The sequence below is a fragment of the Garra rufa genome, chromosome 19 (assembly GCF_049309525.1).
Source record: "Garra rufa chromosome 19, GarRuf1.0, whole genome shotgun sequence".
Classification (NCBI taxonomy): domain Eukaryota; kingdom Metazoa; phylum Chordata; class Actinopteri; order Cypriniformes; family Cyprinidae; genus Garra; species Garra rufa.
The window spans coordinates 1276125-1299076 of record NC_133379.1 but is presented as its reverse complement, the minus strand read 5'-3'; the positions used below and the strand labels follow the sequence as shown (position 1 = coordinate 1299076).

The 22952-nt window shown below is 39.2% G+C and overlaps 1 long non-coding RNA gene and 1 pseudogene across 1 annotated transcript; both read left to right on the top strand.

Annotated features, from left to right (window-relative positions):
- Positions 1–17285: 17285 nt before the first annotated feature.
- On the top strand, positions 17286–19118 carry LOC141292859 (olfactory receptor 5B17-like; annotated as a pseudogene).
- A 689-nt stretch (positions 19119–19807) lies between these two features.
- LOC141292613 (uncharacterized) lies at positions 19808–22304 on the top strand. The gene is made up of 5 exons (XR_012340546.1): positions 19808–20063; positions 20540–20566; positions 21138–21286; positions 21485–21580; positions 21659–22304. It is a non-coding gene; the product is annotated as an uncharacterized lncRNA (long non-coding RNA).
- The last annotated feature ends 648 nt before the right edge of the window (positions 22305–22952 follow it).

The window sequence follows — 22952 nt, the reverse complement described above, 5'->3', positions numbered from 1 at the left end:
ATCTAAAATCATCTGTAAAAGCAATTATAGTTTAGCACTCCAAAAAAAAAGGAATAACATGCCACAAAACAAGAGAAAGCCTACCAGAGATTGTTCTTCCAGCGACGGAAAACCACCTGCACGCCAAACAATTGAAATGCCACTCATCTATTAATTGGAAGCACGCATTTAAAGGGGACCCTGCCTATCACCGCAGGTACAACATCACCTCCTAGTGGCTTGGCTACATATACCCCAACTTTTTAATGGCCACCGTCCCGGTGAGCCACCGCAAGTAACTCCTACTGCCAAGGTCTAAAAGGGATAGTAAGAGCACTAACCTCGGCTATTCCAATAGACCCATTTTGTGCTATGGACTGAGGAAGGTGAAAAGGATTTGGGTTTCGGCCTGCTGTCCTACGATTGGAACGCCTAGGAAGAGGACTCTTTACTCCTGACTGGCCAACTGGCTGATCTAAGCGACACTCTATAGGATCATCTACATTAATAAATAAGTCGGACTCAAACTCCTGCATGGCTGCTGGGGGCTCCACTCTTGGGGGTTCTCTTATTCTGGTTGGAGAACCATACCTTACTGTCCCTACACCGCTGTCACTATGGCCAGATGACTGTGGACCAGACTCAGCCTGGACATTAACTCTAGTATGGACCACCACTACTTGTGGTGGACTTCCCACTTCCATATCCTTAGAACTTGCTTCACTAGTGGGATGAACAGAGGAGAACGATATATTGCCAGTAGACAGACGAGGTTCATCTATGCCATGGGGAACTACTTTAAGCTCTGAACGATGCATAACCTTATTAGGACCGTCTTTTCCATGAGGCCTAATTTTATACAACGTCCCTACTTCATCAGCACCACTCACGATTTCAAATACAGTAGAACTCCAGATATCTTGGATCTTATGGCGACCCTGAAAGTGATTTCTACAATAAACTAAGGTGCCTGGGGGCAAAATAGGTATCGACTCAGGGAAGTTAGCCCTACGCCGCTCTGCCGAAGTCTCCAACTGCCTTCGGGCACTAGTGTAGATGGAAGTCAAATACTCCTGATGCTGAGCAACCCAGTCTGATGGAGTACACTCTACCTCAACTTCATCATTACCGCCAAGCAAATGGTCAACGGGTAATTTAGGCTTCTGCCCAAACATCAGCTCATAAGGAGAATGTTGAGTGGACTGGTGCACAGTTGTATTATATGCGAAAAGAAGCTGTGAAGCTGTGAGCAACAATTGAGGCCACTTTCGTTTTTGTTCTGATGGCAATGCACGAAGCAGATCATGTAACGTCCGATTAAATCTCTCGCATTGGGCGTTACCCTCCGGATGATATGGAGTCGTTCTGCTTTTTTTAATGCCATACAGGTCGCACAAACGCCTCAGCAAGTCTCCCTCAAAGCTGCGCCCCTGGTCGGAGTGAATTCTTTTTGGCACTCCATACACGTAGAACCACTTCTCTGTTAAGATCTTAGCCACTGTACTTGCTCTTTGATCAGGTGTAGGAAAAGCTTGTGTAAATTTGGAAAAGACATCAGTTACGACTAAAACATTCTCCTGCCCATTACTAGCACGGTCCAAGACTGTAAAATCGATTGCAATGATTTCCAGTGGTCTGCTAGCTAACAAACTCCCCAAAAATGTTCTCACTCTGGGTTGTGAGGCCTTAGCCACGCTACAACGCTCACACTCAGTGCACCATTTCTTTACATCTTGCCACATATTAGGCCAATAGCACCTTTGGCGTATAAGAGCTGTAGTGCGCTCGATGCCTTGATGACCATGATTGTCATGCAGGTAAGTCAGCACCTCTCCTTGAAGCCCCTTAGGCAATAACAACTGCCACACCAACTCTCTAGAAGGCGGTATCTGAACTAACCTGTACAGGACACCATCCTTCTCACGCACCCGAGGCCACTGCTTTACCAACTGTTGAACCTCCCTTGGCATCTCCTTTAACTCAGCAACTGTAGGAGGCTGCCCCTGTACCCAAAATTTCAGAAAGACCTTAATACATGGATCGGCAGCCTGCAATGCTCTCAGATCAGCCCTGTTCCGAGCAGGGACAGCATCCACCATTGATGCTTCCACCACCTGGGGGCCCAGCCCAGGTGGTCTCTCCTGCGTAGAAATTAATGAAGGAACAGCAATACCTGGTGGCACATGGACAGATTGATCTACAGAGCGTAAAGGGAGTCTTGAAAGTGCATCTGCATTTCGATTTGCTGTACCTGGACGGTACTTGATCTCATACTCAAATAAGGCAAGTTGAGAAACCCAACGCTGTTCGACCGCCCCCAATTTTGCTGACTCAAGATAACGCAATGGGTTATTATCAGTGTAAACAGTCACCTTATTACCCAGGAGATATTCTCTGAACTTTTCTGTCATTGCCCATTTAAGAGCCAAAAGCTCCAGTTTCATGGAACTATAGTTAGTCATATTCCTCTCACTTGGCCTAAGTCCTCGACTAGCGAAAGCAATTGGTCTCCGAAGCCCTCCCTGTTCTTGAGATAGGACCGCACCCAGGCCTAAATTACTGGCATCCGTTTCTAGGATAAACGGACGAGCAAAATCAGCATATCCTAAAACGGGAGCCTGGATTAGTCGTTCTTTTAAGTCACTAAATGACTTTTCACAAGTGTCATTCCAATGCTGTTCAAAGGAACTCTGCCCAAGGAATGCAGCCCGCTTTCGGGTACCCTGTAGAACCCCAACTAATTTATGCAAGGGAGCCGCTAATCTTGCAAACCCCTCCACAAACCGACGATAATATGATGCAAATCCAAGAAATGACCGTAGCTCCCTTACCGAATTAGGACGGCTCCATTCCGCGACAGCCCTGATTTTTTCGGGATCAGTTGCCACTCCACCTGCTGAGATAACATGACCCAGGTATCCTACCTCAGTTTGGAAAAAATGACACTTCTTCAATTTTAGCTTCAAATTGTAAGTTTGAAGCCGGCTCATTACCATCTCTAACCGCTCAAGATGTTGATCAAATGTACTAGAAAAAATTACGATATCATCTAGATATAACAAAAGAGCCTGAATACTCTGATCGCCAAAAATGCGCTCCATGAGCCGTTGAAAAGTACTTGGCGCATTGCATAACCCAAAGGGCATACGATTGAATTCAAATAGCCCAAAGGGTGTGCAAAACGCTGTCTTTTCCCGATCCTGAGGGGCTACGGAAACCTGATTATAGCCGCTAGCTAGATCCAAAGTACTAAACCATTTGGCCCCACTAAGCGCATCCAACGTTTCCTCTATTCGAGGCAAAGGAAAAGCGTCCTTACGAGTTTTTGCATTAAGTTGACGATAGTCTACGCATAGCCGAATAGAACCATCCTTTTTCTGAACTACCACTATAGGTGAGGCATATGGACTACAACTAGGCTTTACTATACCTTGTTCAACCAACTCTTGAATATGAGTCTTAACAAGATCATATTGTGAAGGGGGCAGACGGCGGTACCGCTGTCGTATGGGTGCCTCATCTAGCAATGGAATAGTATGCTGAAGTAAATCAGTGCAGCCCAAATCTCCATCACCCTGGCTGAATACATGAGCATATTTCTTAAGTAAAACTTGGGCTTGCTGGTGTTCTGAACAAGACAACGTAGGCCAAGTGAGATGGGAAAAATCTGTATTAGGATTACTGTCAACTTCAGCTGACTGAATAAGTGCCACCTTCTCAGAATCATCATTCTGTACATGAAACTGGACAGAGGATTTCAAAACAGTTGACTGAACCATATGTAACTCTCCAAGTATGGTCTTTGGCCACAGCCAACGATCCTGACTCCCCACATTAATGACTGGCACCTTAACCATCCCACTGGCAACGGCAAGGCAAGCAGATGGAACCAAAAGGTCCCCTGGCAAGCGACCATCTACAACGGACACTGGCTCTAAGAAGCAGGTACTGAATGTGGCTCCTAACCCTTGATGGCAAGACGCAGAAACTAGTTTCAGGGTACCTGCTGGCACTCGCACAGCTGGACCCCTCTGAACTCGAGCTGGACCCACATACCCAGTTTCTAGAGCACGTTCCCGGAGTTGACACTCAGAAAAAGCTCTCTGCCATACTTTCCCTGCGTGAATGGAAACATCCTCAAATAACCTAGCCCCATGCTCCAAAAACAATTCTTGGTAACAACTGCTAATAATGTTCATTCCCAACAATCCAGGCACCTGTTCTCTCCTCGACTGGGTAGCAGGATCAGAAGAGTTTTTAACTACTAAAATGCCCATTTTGGGTAAAGTCTTACCAAGTATTCCTACGGTAGTCTCCAAATACCCCAAATAAGGAATATCCAGACCATTGGCTGCTTTAAGCTTAAGCCACTGACACGGTTGCAACTGAAACTGGAGCTGAGGTTGCAAATATTGCTCATAGAATTGCTGGGTAATCGTGGTCACCATAGATCCTGTGTAGAGCTCTTCACAGAGGACCCGAGACCCGAGGACCCGGGACCCGACCCGGGACCCGTACGGGTTCGGGTCTATATTTTAAATGGTTAGCCGGGTCCGGGTCGGGTCCAAGTCTATTACTTCGGGTCCCGGGTATGTTTAACTTGTGTGTAATACCCGAGTCGATCGGAGAACATCGCACCTTCCAGTGTCAGTCACCACTTTGCACGTGTTTTGTAACTTGCATCTTGTAAAATTATGATAAGAAAAGTGTGAGAAGGAAATAAAAAAAAAAGAAGAAGATTAAATAAATAAATAAAAACGCGTGTCGCGTGACCGCAGCAGCGAGAAGCAGAGCGCAGGAGGAGTTAACGTAAACGGACGGTCGGTGATCATGGATTCCTTCATGAGTGATGTGAAATAAAAAGCCTTGCACATTTATTTATTTCACATGAGCAACAAAATATGAGATCGAAAATGAACAGTCACATTAATGTTGTCTGTGATGTTTACACTGCATTAAAATAACGCGCATGAAATGTTTCTATGGCAACCAGAGCTGGCGACTTTTACCAAAGACCAGAGCCATAGAGAAACTCTGCCAAATACTATAGAATACCCTTAAGGGACTTTGCTTTTACTCTGCCATAGTACACATAGCATTCTTTCTTACGTTTATAATAATACGGAAGAACCATCTTGTTATATTTAAATTTTTTGGTCAGGCTCGGCTTAGAGAGCACAGTGATAATAGAAAATATGGTGGAAAAAATACACTCTTTTCAGAATAAGCTATTTACGCTATCAAGCTGTCTCGTGCTATACGTGCGAATTCCTCCTTTAAGTTTCATAAGATGACCACTAGGTGGAGCTCTAAACATATGTTTTGTATTGCTTTATCTTACTGAAGAAGATACTGTTATTGAAGATGCACGCAGTAAAGTTTACCGCATTCATTGTTCTGTGCCTTTTTGGAAAAAAAAATGTTTAATTATAAATTAATAAATATAACTAATTATAATAAATTAACTAATAAATAAAACAATTGCGCCGAGTCTTTATTACAATCTGCAAAAGTATTGTAGTTCAAAAGGGTAAACACAACGGTCGAAGTTGACTTAGAGAGAAAAAAGTATTGCATTGGTCATTCGTCACCGACCGTGACCGCGAGTAGCCTGCCCTAAAGTAACTATTAAAGCTGGAATAGTGGATTAAAAAGGGTCTTTCTGTCGGCAAGGGAGAAGAACAGCCTAACATGTAAATGTACTGAAGGAGGTCTGTATGCAACGCTACTAACAGTAGTTTACGCCAAAAAAGTTTTTTTTTCCCTTCACAACTTATTTATAGAACTAGCAGTTTGCTGTGCAATATGTGCCGATCGGGTACAGTCGGGTCTGTGTCTTCCCAGCCGAGTTCGGGTCCAACTAGTACATTTAAGGTATATTTCGGGTCTTCACGGGTTCGGGTCCCACTTTAAAATAAAATACGGGTCCGGGTCGGTTCCGTCCAGGACATTTACGGGTCTCTTCGGGTTCGGGTATGAATTTTTGGACCCGTGAAGACCTCTAATCCTGTGTCTAACAGGCATACTATAGTGACCCCGCCAATCATAATCTCTACTGTTGGGCATGTACCTAAAAGTCGAAACTCATCTACAGAGTCACCGCCCAAAGATTCCCCACCCGGCGCATGGGCCATGCTGCCGGGGGGCACTAGTTTTCCGACGACTGAGTAGAAGACCTAGGCCCTGCAGATACCCTTGACGTCATACCTAATTCGGTCTTACAAAATCTTGCAATGTGGCCTGGTTGATTACAACGCAAGCATATAGGTCTACCATCTGGGTGATAACAATACTGCTGGCTACGAGCCCCAACCCTTGGAATGGAAGAAACTGGTGGCAAGGGGGCTCCTGAAACAGCCTGAGGAACAGAGGACTCTAAACGCTTAAGAATAGTATCTAACTGAGCCTGCTGTTTACGAAGGCTTTCTTTGACTTCCGTCAACTCATCTGTGGGCTTACTTAAAATGGCATTAGACTGTGCTGAAAGGTCTGTAACATTAGTGATGCTAAAAGACTGTGCACGAGGTCGTTGTGCACAGGGATTTTCACCCTCCTCCACCCAACGCAAGGCTTCCTTTCGGGCATCTAGAAAGCTCAAGGTAGGGTCTAATCTAACCTGATGCCGCAACTCACGACGAAGCATGTTATCTCTTACAAATTCAATAAACTGATCTCGCAGAACAGTATCAGAGTTAGCAAAACATGCTGGATCCTTCCGTTTAATAACATCCATAAGTGACATGAGAGCATGAGAATACTCTCTCAGGGATTCTCCTTCAAGTTGTCGTCGCTGGAAGAACTGCTTCTGAAGACTAATATAAGACTGCGAACACCCGTAAATGCTAATCAGGACATTGAAGATTTTTTCAGGGTCATCTCGCTCAGAAACTGGACGAAACCTAATCTCTGTCCTAGCTTCGCCATCCAGTAGATCAAAAATTGCCAAAGCCTGCTCAGCACGTAACATTGGGCGCATAGATAAATGACGTCGTGCCTCCTCGACCCAATCCTCTACGGTCAAAGAGTCCTGGGATATTTTCCCAGAAAATCTAGAGCATTTACGTTCCCTGGGTATATAAACATAACGTTCTAAGGTACCTACAGGACTTGCTATAGACGCACCATCTGTAACACAAGCACTGGCCGAGGGGGGCTGCTGTTGCCCCATCGAAAGAACATCTGAAGAAACAGAGGATGAACTCTGGCTTACCTCTGACCTAAGTCTTGCATTTTCTACCTGAAGTTGTTGCACCAATTCAGTGAGTGCCCTAAGCTGAGCTGCCGTATCCTCATCTGCCATCCTAACAGAAAAAGAAAAAAAAAGAAAGAAAAAAAAAAAAAAAAAGGAATAACATGCCACAAAACAAGAGAAAGCCTACCAGAGATTGTTCTTCCAGCGACGGAAAACCACCTGCACGCCAAACAATTGAAATGCCACTCATCTATTAATCGGAAGCACGCATTTAAAGGGGACCCTGCCTATCACCGCAGGTACAACATCACCTCCTAGTGGCTTGGCTACACTTGGTTGGAACAGCAGCTACGCTAATTATTTCTCTATTTGTTTTTCTCTTTTTCTGCCATGGGATTGACATCCCGTGGTAACTAGAAATTACACAAGCTTCAGTCTGGATTCAGAATACCCGACAAGAGATGATGCCAACCCCCCAGAGGACCTCTGATGATGCCAGCCCTGAAACAACATACAGCACTACAAATTTTTGCTACAAGTCTGATTGCATCACATAATCATTACTTTTAATGGTGTTCATCGTCTGTTTGATTACACCATTACTGATTTTAACATACATCTATACCATATGTACATCAACTTGACATACAGTAGTCATCACTAGTAAGCTACTAAATTTATTGTAGTAACCTAAATTTTCTGTACCGAAAAAAAAGCGCTACACAAATAAACGTGAATTGAAAAAAAAAATCAATTCTGCTGTAAAGCAGTAAAAGAGGACAAGTAAACAGTCTTTTTTTTCCCCAGTTAACCCTCTGGGGTCTCAGGGAGTTTTGGGACCCATGAGAAGTTTAGACATGCCCTGACATTTGTGTTTTTCCAGTATCTTAAAAACATAATAATGGCTAAAATCTGATTACACTGTAATCAGCACAAACTGTGCTACAGTAATAATCGAGCAGCATGAATGTAAGGCCATAATTGAGGGAGTGACAATGGCCATGAATATTTAATGATTCACACCTGAGAGACAAAGGGCCTTCCCCAAATAGCCCATCACTGTGAGTGTCAGGTAAGAAAGAATGTAAGGAGATTCAAATAATGAGGGTTTGGATTATTTGTATTTTATTTACAATTTTATATCAAAATAGTGAAGGTCGAGGACTTCCGGTGGTAAGCTGAAGTGTATGGCCGCTTAATTGCTCTCTCCCGTTCAGTCTGTGTTTATTTTCCCATTTTTAACAAAAAATAAGATTTATATTTTGATTGAGTTGACGATGGAAGGGGAGAAAAGTAGAAAGGGCAAGGGAAAACAGCCCGGGAAGCCGGAGAAAAGTGATAAAATAGCGACTGATGGCGCCATAGCCGAGGAACAGGAAGACGGTAATGGCGGACAAGGAGATATGGAAAATAACGTGGCTGGCATCCGCGCAGACATAAAATTGATTGCCATGGATATGAAGTCTGATCTGAACAATTTCCGAGACAGAATCAGAGGCGATCTGAAAAAGGAATTAGCAGAAACATGACAGGAAATTCAACAGAAGTTAAATGAAATCACCGCCGACCTAAAAACTACAAATGATAGAATGAGCGAGGCCGAGGCCCGGATCACCGATGCTGAAGAATGGTCTGTGGATTTCAGAGAGGCTCTGAGCCAGTCACTTCAAGCACAGGAGAGATTGCAGATGAAGTTAACGGACTTGGAAGCCCACTCAAGGCGCAACAATGTCCGTATTTATGGCATTGTGGAGGGAGCTGAGACAGGCAACATTCATCAGTTTATTGAAAACCTAATCAAAAAAGAGTTGGATCTGGTCGAAGTTGATCTTGGAATACAAAGATGTCATAGAGCGCTCGGCCCTAGACCGCCAAGTGATGCGCAGCCAAGGTCGGTGATTGCCCTCAAAGCGTGGGAGTCTACTGTACTTGCAGTTTATGTCGACTCTTACTTTCTCCTTTAGGGAGGAGGGAAAGAAAAAAAAGGAAGACACTAAGAGTGTTAATCTGTTTATTTACCTTGTAGTTTTTTTTCTTTCTTTTCTCTTATATTGAATGTAATGAATGACAAGTCTTCACTCCTATTAGAGTTTTAATACCTTATTCACGACTGGATAGAATCGCCCTCAGTGAGAATGTAGTTGACCGACAAACATGGGAAAAATATTTGTTTTTGACGTTTGTAAGTGCATAGAGAACACCCTATTGGGAATTAATTTGCACTGTAGAGGGGCCCTGGTGTTTAGCTGGACTGTTCCCCCACATTTAGAAGTGCTCATTACTTCAAAATGGCGATCCATTTATGTTTTTGTTTTGCTGTTACACTGATGTTTTAATTTTGTTCTATAGTTCAGATATAGTTCAGGCTTGGTCACCAATAACATGCAGCTCATATGTAGTGTTTTACTACAAGCTTAAATGCAATTTCAGGAGTATAGGGTGGTTACCCTAAATGTAAATGGTCTACACAATCCAATAAAGAGAAGCAAGGCTATTGCAAAGATGAAAAAGGAAAAGTTGCATGTCATATTCTGGCAGGAAACCCATCTTAATAGTGTAGAACACGAAAAACTTAAACAATTGGGGTTTAAGAATGTATTTTATTCATCTTATAGGAAAGGGAATAGAAGAGGGGTAGCAATACTGATCTCTAATAGTGTGAACTTCTGTCTGATTTCTGAGTTTTCCAATAAAGAGGGTCACTATGTTCTAGTGAAGGGATTCTTAGATCAAAAGGAAGTTACTTTAGTTAATGTGTATATACCTCCTGATCAGGATAATTTCTGTATTAGGGACATTTTCCAATTAATAGCTTCTAAAGCATCTGGAGTTCTAATATGCGGATGAGATTGGAATACCCAATTGCAGCCTAAGCTTGATTCCTCTAACACACTAAAGAAATTAACTCCTAGAGCAAGGGTTACTAAAAAACTGTTGACGGAGCTGGGACTGATCGATGTATGGAGGATTCTCCATCCAACAGACAAACAATTCACATTTTACTCTGCGAGTCAAGTGACATACTCAAGAATTGACTATTTTTTTGTTTATAACTCGGATAGGTATAGAATTACAGATCGCAAAATAGGAGCCAGAGATATCTTTGATCACTCTCCTGTTTACCTGACTATGCATTTAGATAATAAAAAGAAGGATTCACTGTGGCGGCTAAATACAAGCATTTTGAATGATAGTGCATATAAGGAATATATTCAAAAATAACTAATGGAATATATTGACATTAATAACAATGGGGAAGTATCGCCAATTATCTTATGGGATGCGTCAAAGTCAGAGATCAGGGGTAAACTAATAGCTCTTACATCGCATAAAAAAAGGAAGAACTTAAAAAGCTGAATGATTTACAGGAAAATCTCAAGATCTTAGAGAGAGAACATATCAGAAAAAAGAAACCTCATATTCTAAATCAATTAAATAATGTTAATAAGGAAATAAATAAATTGTATGAGGAGGAATTAGAGAAAAAAAGCTACATTTGCTAGACAACGATATTATGAAAATGGCCCAAAGGCTTTGAAGTTGTTGGCATGGAAGCTAAGGAAGCATCAGGCAGAGAGCGCTATATTTGAAATTAGAGATCCTAAAACCAAAAAAAAAAAAATATCACAAACAGGAAGATATTCACCAAATTTTTGAAACCTACTATAGGAATCTATATAGCGAAACAAATACGACTAGCTCTAAAGAAATTAATACTTTTTTTAGAATCACTGGATTTACCTTCTATAGGCAATGTACAAAATAAAGCCCTTATGGCAGAGATTACTAGGGAAGAAATAGGGAAAGCAATTTCAAGATTAAAAGTTAATACAACTCCAGGATCTGATGGCTTTCCAGCTGAGTGGTATAAGGCCTTTAAAGATCAATTAATTCCCATGCTTTTTGACTGTTTTAATTACATGCTTAAGGGAGGTGAACCACCAAGAACATGTAATGAGGCAATAATTTCGATAATTCCTAAAGTGGGTAAAGATAAAAAGGAGTGTAGTGCATTTAGGCCAATTTCTGTTTTAAACGTGGATTACAAATTATATGCATCAATATTAGCTAAAAGACTGGAAGATATAATACCTGAATTAGTGGATTTAGATCAAGCGGGATTTTTGCGTGATAGACAGACACAAGATAATATTTGGCGGGTACTGCATGTAATTGATCATATCACCAAAGAAAATATCAGAGCTGTAGCTATTAGTTTAGATGCTGAAAAGACATTTGACTCGGTCCGATGGGAGTACCTTTATCTAACATTGAAAAGATTTGGCTTCAAAGATGAGTTTATTAACTGTATTAAAATGTTATATTCCTTACCAAATGCTAGAATAAAGATTAATGGTCACCTTACTGAGAGTTTTAACTTAGAAAGAGGCTGCAGTCAAGGCTGCCCTCTCAGCCCTGCCCTCTTTGCTTTATTTATTGAACCCATAGCTCAGTCAATTAGAGATGATCAGGGAATCAAAGGAATAAGTGTTAGAGGTTTAGAACAAAAGATTTGTTTGTATGCAGATGATGTTTTGCTGTTTGTTGCAACGCCAGAGGTTAGTATTCCTAGACTGAAAAAATTCGGCACCTACTCAGGATATAAACTAAATGTTCAAAAAACACAAATTTTAAGTTTTAAGTATACTCCTCAGAGAGATATGTTGAATAGATTTATATTTAAATGGAATGCAACAAGTATCAAGTATTTGGGAATATTAATAACCAAAGATACTACAAAATTATTTGATAGTAATTATGGCCCTGTAAATAAGATAATTAAATCAGATATAGATAGGTGGTCCCAGCTGCCCTTAGAAATGCATAATAGAATAGATACAATAAAAATGAACATGCTTCCCGTCTCTTGTATCTCTTCCAATCCCTACCAATTGAAGTCCCTCTTAAACAATTTAAAGAATGGGATAAGTGGATTTCAAGATTTATTTGGAGGGGTAGGAAGCCAAGAATTAAATTTAAAACACTGCAACTGTCTAAAGAGAAAGGGGGCAGAGCACTGCCTTGCTTGTTAGATTATTACAAGGCAGCTCAATTAAGATCATTGGCATGCTGCTGTAACCCAGATTATATAGCAAAGTGGAAAGATCTGGAAATTTCGCAGTTAGCTATACCACTGCAATCATTACTAGGTAGCAAAACTTTGTATAAACAGAATCTTAATAGTTTAAATCAATGGACTAAAGTTCCTTTTAGAATCTGGTTTAAAGAATGTAAATCACACTCACTGGAAAGACAATCAAGACTACTGAGATGGGTCACCTTTGACCCTGACTTTAAACCAGAAAAGTCTGATGGGAGGTTTCAATTTTGGTATAGACTTGGCATCACTACTTTAAGTTCAATTGCCTTAAAAGGAGAACTAGATAGTTTTCAGGAGATCTCGGATAGGTATGGTATGGAAAAAATAGTCTTCTTTAGGTACCTGCAAACCAGGACTTATTTCAACAGTGAAATAAAATATTTGGAGAAACATGACCCCAATTTAGTAGATTTATTTACTGATGTTTATAAAAAATAAAGATAATAGGAAACTTGTTTCAAAACTTTATTTAACTATTCAATCCAATAAAGAACACTCAACTAGGGAGGTTAGATTAAAATGGGAGAGAGAAGCCAGTCTTGCCATTTCAGAGAAAGAGTGGATGAATATATGTTCGGTTCAGGCTACTTCTACTAGCTCTGGTTTGTGGAGAGAATTTTGCTGGAGGAATCTGGTTAGATACTTTATAACCCCCGAGTTAAAATCTGTTCAGACTGGTGATACAGGTATGGGGTTGTGCTGGAGGAAATGTGGGGAACAACTAGCAGATCACTTTCATGTATTTTGGAGCTGCCCAGCTATTCAGTCATACTGGCAGGAGATAACAAAAGTAATACATAATATCTTTGACGATGCAATTGATTATTCTTTTTCTACAATTTATTTGGGTAACTTACAAGCTCATCTGACAGTGAGAGATAAGTATTTATTAAAGATTCTATTAGCAACTAGCAAGAAAGCAGTAACACGAAAGTAGCTCCAACCGGATCCTCCAACAAAGTCAGTATGGTTGGACATGGTAACCAGTGTTCAAAATATGGAGAGAATTACTTTTGCACTGAGATTACAAATGGACACATATTATCAATACTGGGAAAAATGGATTGTGTTTATGTCTTTATGTCTTGTAGTTTGACCTCTTTATGTATCCGTTATGACCTATGTAAAGATGTAATGGTGACCACGCAACTATTTGCCAAGTTCTGTTGTTATTCGTCTTTTTGAAAAATAAAAAACCTTTAATATATAAAAAAAAAATAGTAAAGGTCAAAGACACATTATGGAACATGCTGATCTAAACACAGAGACTTTAACAGTAACACACCTTTGTGCCAAACATTCCTAGACTCTAACACTCATACTACTTTTATATTTTGTGGTTTTATGTTTTATAGAACATTACAAAAAACATCCTGACATTTAACTGGACCCAGGTTTTTCGGTGGGTGCTCAGTGGGGTCATTTATCACAAGTGAATCCCTCACAGCTGACAGAGAAGGCCAGACTAAACATGTGGCAAGCTATGCTAATGACAATAACAGGAGAAGAAGCCATGACGCAAGAAACAGCTGCAACACTATCCACTATGACACCCACTCTGACTCCATGGGGCAGTCATGGCCTAATGGTTAGAAAGTCGGGCTTGTAACCCAAGGTCGCCGGTTCGATTCCCGCACCAGCAGAAATTGAAGGTGGGAATTGTGAATGAACAGCGCTCTTTCCACCTTTAATACCATGACTGAGATGCCCTTGAGCAAGGCACCAAACCCCAAATTGCTCCCTGGGTGCTAGAACAATGGCTGCCCACTGCTCCGGGTGTGTGTTTGTTTGTTCACTTCTCACTTGGATGAATTAAATGCAGAGCACCAATTTTGAGTATGGGTCACCGTACTTGACAATACGTCATGACTTTCTTTTTCTTTTCATAAACTTTCCTGTCTCAGTAGAAATGACACATTTTGTATTGCATTATTACTCTAATGTCAGAACTAATGTTGACAATTGACGCCTTGGCAAAATGTCCTGTTTTGACGAATGAAATACATTTAGCTTTCTAAGCTGGAGAGTCAAAGGCATTTACTAAGTTCTTACTAGTTCCACATGTGAAACAAGTATGCTGTGCTGTTGCAGACTTATCCTGCCTTATTTTATGTGTGTCTTTCAAAGTCGATCTATAATGAGGAGTCTTTGAACTCACCACATGTACAAGAGCAGCGTTGCAAAGCAAATTTTCCATCATGCAGTGCTTGTTCAATTTGGCATGCAGCAGTTACAACTGCGTCCAAAGAAATGCAGTGTTCCAGTAATAGTTTTCTCAGAAAGCTGGTCAATCAGCATTTTATCGTCATTTATCCTATTTCTGCACACTGAGCTCTCTGTCCGAAATGATGATGGGCAACAACTACATTGGAATGGAAACACTTTTAGAATGAAATGCGCTCCCAAAGTGGACATTGTTTCATCATATGTCGTATCACTGTTTTGATAATAATCAAAGTGTAGGAAATTCATTGCCCTTCTGTCCCCTGTGAGCATCAGTTTAAGAGCTTCTGGACACATTAATAGCCAACATGTAGAAGGGTATCGGTGGTTCAGCACTGCATGGCAGGAACAGAGCAGGTGTAGGAAGACTCGCCATAAATGCCAATTGTTGTTTTTAGCAGTTAGGGATCATAGTATTGATGATGTAAGATGATCTAAAACAGAACCTTTTTCATTCATTAAAGGGTTAGTTCCAGTGTTGGACTAGTTACTCAAAGAACGTAATATATTACACATTACTAGTTACTCCTTTAAAAAGTAATATTGTTACTTTACTTATTACTTTCTGGCAACAGACATTTGTGACACTACTAGTTACATTTCAATTTCTTCACGCCCTACAGAAGTTGTAACGGTTTATTTTCCACGTAAAATTCTTCTAGAATGTTACTGTTACGCCAGGCCAGCAGAGGGAGCCCTTGCTCTACAGACTGTTTCTGCTCCCTCTGCTTCCTTCTATGGTTACTTCCTGTTTGGCAGCCATATAAGGATGGCCATGCCAAACAGGCAGTGCGAAGTATTGTTTTGCTCTTGCAGACTCTTTCCTAGTTTATTTGCCTTGTTGTTTTTCCTAGCCCTAGCCAGTTCTGTTTTGTTTCTTAGTCTTAGCCTTAGTCTTTCCTAGTTTCCTAGTTTAGTTTTATTTGCTACTTAGGACTGCCCTTGGATTTGACCTTCGCCTTCTTATTGGATTATGCTTTTGCCTTGCCCTGAATGTTCCTGTTTGCAAAATCCACATTGGATCGCAGTCATACATTATTACAAACAATCAACAGTGATTGATAGTGACATTCAAGTAGAAGTGTTGTATTATTCTCATTAATTGTCATGTGTAGCTTGATTGTAATTTCTCTGTTACCCATATATATTTCATCATGTATTTTGTCAAATCACATAAGTTTGTGAGAAACTGTTTAATTTTCCAAAAATATTTTTAATTATAGTAATACAATGTACCAAATGCTGATCAGAAGGATGAGGGTGGGATGTAATGGCAGAGTAAAGTAAAGCTACAACTTAGTCAACAGTGTTTAGATCATGTGTTTTTCTTGACAAAATCAATATAATGCAATATTTCTATCTGCTGAATGTAAGCTTTTCCATATTCCAAGCTTGCCTGCTGCACTTGGGACATCGCATACATGTGCCAGTCATGACAATTAAGAAAAAAAATCTAGGAATTATTTATTTGTTGGATTTTAAATAAGCGGGGGTGAGGCATCAAAAGTAACCAAGTAACTAAGCTATTTTATGGATGGTAACTGTAATATTATTACTGAAATCTTATTAGTAATTAGTTACACTACTAGTTACTGCAAACAATTATTATTATTACAGTAATAGTATTACAAGTAATTAGTTACTGCCCAACACTGGTTAGTTCACCCGAAAATGATTTAGCCCAGTATTAACATCCTAGGTGTATATGTATATATGTATATTCCTTATTTCAGGCGAATCCAATCAGAGTTATTAAAAAAATATATCCTGGCATTTACAGAATGCATGGGCAGGTGTTTCTCTTTATCAGTCCAAAATAAGTCCAATAAAGTACATCCATCCATAATAAAAAGTGCCTCACATGGCTCCGGAAGTGGAATAAAGGCCTACTGTAGCGAATCGATGCATTGTAAGAAAAATATCCATATTTAAAACGTAGTAATCACTTTAATCTAGCTTGGGCAAACTGATCGTACATGGAAGCAGCTCCGGGTGGATGACATATCTCCTAGGATGCCTGAAGGGTGAGTAAATACTGGGCTAATTTTCATTTTTGGGTGAACTAACCCTTTAACTTATGTACTTGCTTAACCATGACTTAATCATCTTACTGTATTACATTCTGCTTCTCTATCTTTATGCTTCTTTCCCTCTATATTGCTCTTTTTTCATGCACAGAACACAACATTTGCCTTGAGCCATACTGACAGCAATAACAAAGAGACACATGACCCCTACAGGTAAGTACAGCAAAGATAAATACCACAGTTATCAGTAGTAGTAATAATGAATCATCAGTAATCAAAACCATTTTTTCCCTCTTGGGTGATGACGGCATCGTTTAAAAAAAAAAAAAGTACAGTATTAAAAGACAAGGGCAGGTCAAGGTTTCTTCAAAGAACAAGTTGATATATATCTGATGCTGGATATTTATAGAGTTGACTACTATTCAATACCCGTTAATTTGATCATCTATTTTTGGTAATTGAATTACTCAATCTTGGAACAATTATGGTGCAAGTATACAATATTTTGTAAGACATACAAATACAATGTAATATATAATTTTAAAGTGAAAGATTTCAGGACCTTTGATTTTTCAGGTGACTATGTGGTGCTAATAGAGTTCAGAATGATTGTGTGCTTTCACAAATATGCCAATTAGTGTCTAGATTAGAGTCTAATAATTGAAAAGACAACAAGCAGTGTTTGTTTAAAATATAATATGCATCATAACAGATTTATATTCTCTTCATATACTCTTTTTGCAGGTTTTGGGTAGATCAACTAATGGACAACCTGTCAGTTACAAACAACATTCTTCTCGTGGAGGGACTGAAAGTTACACGTCAGTCTTCCTATCCGGTCTTCATCCTGCTTCTTTTGGTTTATGTTTTTACAATGGGATGTAACATTGGACTTATTATCCTGATATCAACTGACAAGAATCTGAATCACCCTATGCATCTTTTGTTCTGTAACTTGCCACTAAATGATATACTAGGGACCACTGTCATTATGCCACGATTACTACAAGACATTTTAATGGAAGCCTCAGAGCGCTATATGACATATGTGGAGTGTGTTGTTCAAGCTTATTTTGTTCACACATTTGCAACTGTAAGCCACACTGTCCTAATGATCATGGCCTTTGACAGATATGTGGCTATATGCAATCCATTGCGGTACACAGCCATAATGACAAATAAAATGGTGGTTAAACTATCAGCATTAGCCTGGGGGGTATCAGTACCTGCAGTGGCAATTCTAATAGGACTCACTGTACGACTGTCTCGCTGCCGATATAAAATTGAAAACCCTTTTGTGATAATGCCTCACTGTTTAAACTTTCCTGTAATGACAGTGTGGTTATTAATAATTTTTATGGAATATTTTCTACTGTGGTTATTCTTACCTTCTCACTTGGGTCTGTATTCATAACGTATGGAAAGATTTCTGCAGTATGTAAAAGAAACAAAAACAAAGCATACAACAGCAAAGCCATAAAAACCTGTGGCACACACATAGCTGTTTATATAATCATGTTTGTTTCCTGTGCCATCATGGTTTTTCTCCATCGTTCTCCTGAATACTCTGAAAATAGGAAACTAGCTAGATTAACCCTCATGTACTGTTCGATTTCAGTTACTTCCTGTACGGTCTGGGTCAAATTGACCCTAACTGGATTCAATACAATTTGCCAAAAATCACACTATGAAAACAACAAAGACTCAGGTACTAACAGTAAACTTTTTTATATGAATACTCATCAAATGGAACATATGATGTATGAATATGTTTCCAAAACATTTTTATTTCTTTTTTTTTTTTTTTTACAGTTTTGTTTTGACAAATTTTGAAAATACAAAGTATGCTGACTTTTTTTGCTGGTTTGTTTTAACTTGTTTTTGTTGTTTTGCATTTGCTGCTCAAAACATCAGAACTGAACAATTTAATATTGCTGTATAATGAAAAAAACGTTCACTTTTTGCCTAAGTTGGGTCATTTTTTGTTCTGTAGACTAAATTCATAAATTCAAGGAATTACTCAAGACAAGATGAGCACACAGCAAGTGCATGCTTTCTGCATACAAATTTCTTGCACTTCACACACATGGTTCTGGTTTTGCTGTCACGTTTGGATGGGCACACATCACATCTCTTCCTTTTTTTCCCGACATCTCTGCTCACTTCTTCGTTTTCTGTGGAACTGACTCTGGATCCACCAGCTTGCACTGACTCAACAAAAGCTGAAGCCGCTGGAGTTTGAGGTGGACAGGTGCGTCTCTGGATCTCAGGCGTGATGAGAGCTCTTCCCAGCTCTTCCAGGAACACCCGACGTTTGTATGCTGACACGTCCAGGATGTTGTAGAAGATGACCAAAGGCCAACGGACAGTCTTGCGCTGACAGCTGAAGGAGGATGTAACTTTGTCCAAGTTGTCGACTCCACCTTTGGCTTCAGGCCCAGTTACATACTCCTTCAGCTGTCAGCGCAAGACTGTCCGTTGGCCTTTGGTCATCTTCTACAACATCCTGGACATGTCAGCATACAAACGTCGGGTGTTCCTGGAAGAGCTGCACTGTATTCCCGAACAGTATAACCTACTTATAAAAAATAAGTGAACTGTACTTAAAACTGTGAAACAGTTCATTCAACTTAAAACTTTTAAGTTTGTTTAACGATTTGGGCGTTTTAACTTCCAGGAACTTAAATAAAATAAGTAAAACATGACGTCATCTTATTACCATAGCCTTATTTTTGCCTCTTGGTGGCGGTAATAAGCTTTATTGCGGTCCAAACTGCCAATTCAACAAAGAAGAGTCTCTACACTCAAAAACATTTTAAAGCCTTTTTAATAGATATACAAATTTCAGTAGTAAAATTCTATCAAATTGAATTTAATGATCCTTTACATATTTTAATTGAATAATTGATTAGGGATAGTTTAGTTATTCAATTAAAATATGGGTTATTTAATTCAATTTGATGGAATTTTACTATTTATTGAAATGCATAAATCTAAATTGTAGTGTACTCAGTGCATTTTATTTGCCATTAAAACATAGTAGGTAAAACTCTCCAAAACAGACTAGTCAACATGACCATCATGATATGTCCGTTTATTTCATGTTTACACACGGACATATCATGTATTTCATGACTGTAAAAATAACAACGAAGTAAAACGAATAACCAAAGCCTTATTTTTGCCTCTTGGTGGCAGTAATGAGCTTTATCGCGTTCCAATCTGCCAACGAAAAAGAAGAGTCTACTCGGTGCACTTTATTTGCATGTTTTTAAAAACATAACATACCAGGTAAAACTATACAAAACGCAACAAAGAGTCAACATATCATTCCATGTCCGTTTATTTCATGTTTTACTCAAATGACTGTAAAAAATAACAACGGAGTAAAATAATTCCCATTTGAAATTGAGCGCTCGGATTTGAACTTGGAAGCCCGCCATGTCATGCAGGAGTCGTTGCCTCAACGTGGTTCTGTAGAAATATCGTTCATCGTCATCTTTTCTGTGTTTGCTGCGGTTTGTTTAGCGGCTATAATCTGGTAAGTACTTCTTAAAACTTTTTAAAAAGTTATTCTAGTAATCTGCATCAGAATGTGACAATATAGTCATCAAACTGAAACTATTGTTGAGTTTAGCTAATAGACGACCTAAAATGATCAGGCACACTTTAGGCCTGATGTTATTTGTGGAGGGATTGATCTAAATTTTAACCATTTAGGGACATAGTTGATGTATGCTCGCAATCGCATTGCACGGTTATTAATTTGTGGTAGGCCTACTGCTGGTTATCGCAGTTGCTTGTATTGAAGCTTTTCGGTTACACAACCTAAATTGAAACAGAAAAAAAAAGAAAAAAAGATTAAAACCACTTTCATTCAATCTTACTTGTTTTTTATCCAATGCTTAAAAGTAAATTAGCTGCAATGGAAGCCGAATGTTCTAAATTCTGAAATTGTTGTATGACTTTGACATGTCTCTGCCTCACTATTAATTTGTGTTTTTATTTTCTCTACAGGTTAAAACTTGTGAGACCAGAGCATATGTGAGTAAAATTACAATTTGGAATTTGGGGGTGAAAATACATATGTAAAGACTTAAAAGTATGCAGCATTTTAAAACTGATAACAACTTTTTTTAGAGGTTGGCATAGCTCAGGGTTGGCTCATGTCTTGTCATTGTCATGATTTTTCATGATGGATTGGAAATGCAGGTTATGTGATTCCTCCTCACTTACCCGAGCACAGTTACTTGGGCATTATGGTTTGCAACATAGCCATTTTTCAAAGGTTGGCCCTTTACTGTGTCTCTATGACTCGTGCATTTGCACATTTGTTTCATTCAATGCACTAAAAATTAATGTATCAGGATTTCACAATGAGAAGGATAAGAGGCACGCATGTCAAGAAATCCAGGTGGTGTACACGTCCTTTATGTGGGTTCAAGCAACCTTTTTCAGAAAAAAAAATATTTTTGGACATTTAAGAGGGCATTTGAGAAGTCATGAAATGGTAACATGTCCATATAAAAACTGTAGGTATACCACAAATGTGTCTGTTACTTTTGTTTTCTTATTTAACTTTTTTTATGTTATTTTTTTGAATGCTTGCTTTCAGATTGCTGCAGAATTCCACAGAATTACTAATATCAGCTTGAAAAACAAGTTCTATGCAGAGCTGGACAACCATACTCCTCGACTGATTGCTGCCGTACAGGCAAGGCAGCAGAAGCACTGAGAAGCATCTGTAGTGCCTATGATCTTACGGTGAATTTTGTTAATTACATTTATAGTACAAGTTAATTGGTTAATGTGCACAAGTATTTTACTGCTATCTGGTAATTGTTTAAATCTGGCTTTGAACTTTTTTTGCTTTAAATTTCTTCCCTTCTTTCATATGTACTTTTATCTCTATTTTATTCTTTTCTCTTGCATCACTAAGACAGTTCTGTTTTTTTTTTTCAGGATCACTGTGATATTAACAACAGACGTACAGCTGCACTTCGAGCCCTCCCTGTCTACTTGCGCGAAGATGACTCTGTGTTTTTCAAGATGTGGAATGTAGGTTTTTATACATCTCATTTGAATTTTAATGTTATTTATCTGATTATGCTTATGAAGTTCTCTAATGCTTTTCAGACTGAAGAGGTGGATGAGCCAGACATTGCAGATTCAGCTGTAGCTCTTGTCAGCATGGTGAATGGAGACTCGAGTTCCAATGTTCAGTTTGAACCAGCTGGGATTGCTATTGTGCTGGAAGGTGACATTGTTCTAAGGGACATTTCCAGGTTGGCTGATGCTTTTCTTTTGATTTTTGGTTTGATATATGCATTACATCTCAACTACCCCAAAGAGCTGACCCACACCTTTAACTTCGTCCAAAAAGTCTTACTGGGTTTGGATGACTCAAAGCCACTAACACCCAGATTGCTGAGTCTAAAAAATGAGCTACTGATTAAGGAGTAAGAGCAATGGATGTACGAGCGCGATACAATTTATTTTCTGTTCTTTTCAGTTGTTGTGACTACAGTATTTGCCCTATTAAACACTGAGCTTAAGATTTTAAATTTCCCAGTGAAGTGGAGAATTGCATTTTCATTGAAGTATTTACTGGGATTGCGTTACTGAAAGCCACTAGCACCCAGATTGCTGTCTAAATTTTCTGGATGCACAAGAGACTGTTTATTGTCTTTTATTTCACTTGTTGTGACTAATATTGTTACAGTCTGTTGTACTTATCTCAAATTTAGATATTTTCCAGAACACAAATGTATTGTATAACGAACACAATGCATAACCAACACAGAACACAAATGTATTGTATAATTGTATAATGTATTGTATGTAAATGTATAACAAAGATTTTGTATTTTTAATTTGTGATCAATAAAAATTGAGTTATAAAACACATAGAAGAAAAGTTTATTCAAATCAATAATTGAGTTAATCTGTTTTGTGGATTTAAGTGTAACTGACTTAAAACAATACATTTTATCAACTTAAAAGTTTTGAGTTATAAAATACATACAAAAAGTGTATTGAAATAAATAATTTTGAGTTAATCTGTTCTATGAATTTAAGTGTAACTGACTTAAAACAATTAATTTTATCAACTTAAAAAATTTGAGGAAACTTATTACCTCAAAACTTTTGAGTTATCTTAACTTATCGGGGTTTACAGTGTGGGAAGAGCTCTCATCACGCCTGAGATCCAGAGACGCACCTGTCCACCTCGATCTCCAGCGGCTTCAGCTTTTGTTGAGTCAGTGCAAGCAGGTGGATCCGGAGTCAGTTCCACAGAAAACGAAAAAGTGAGCAGAGATGTCGGGAAAAAAAGGAAGAGATGTGATGTGTGCCCATCCAAACGTGACAGCAAAACCAGAACCATGTGTGTGAAGTGCAAGAAATTTGTATGCAGAAAGCATGCACTTGC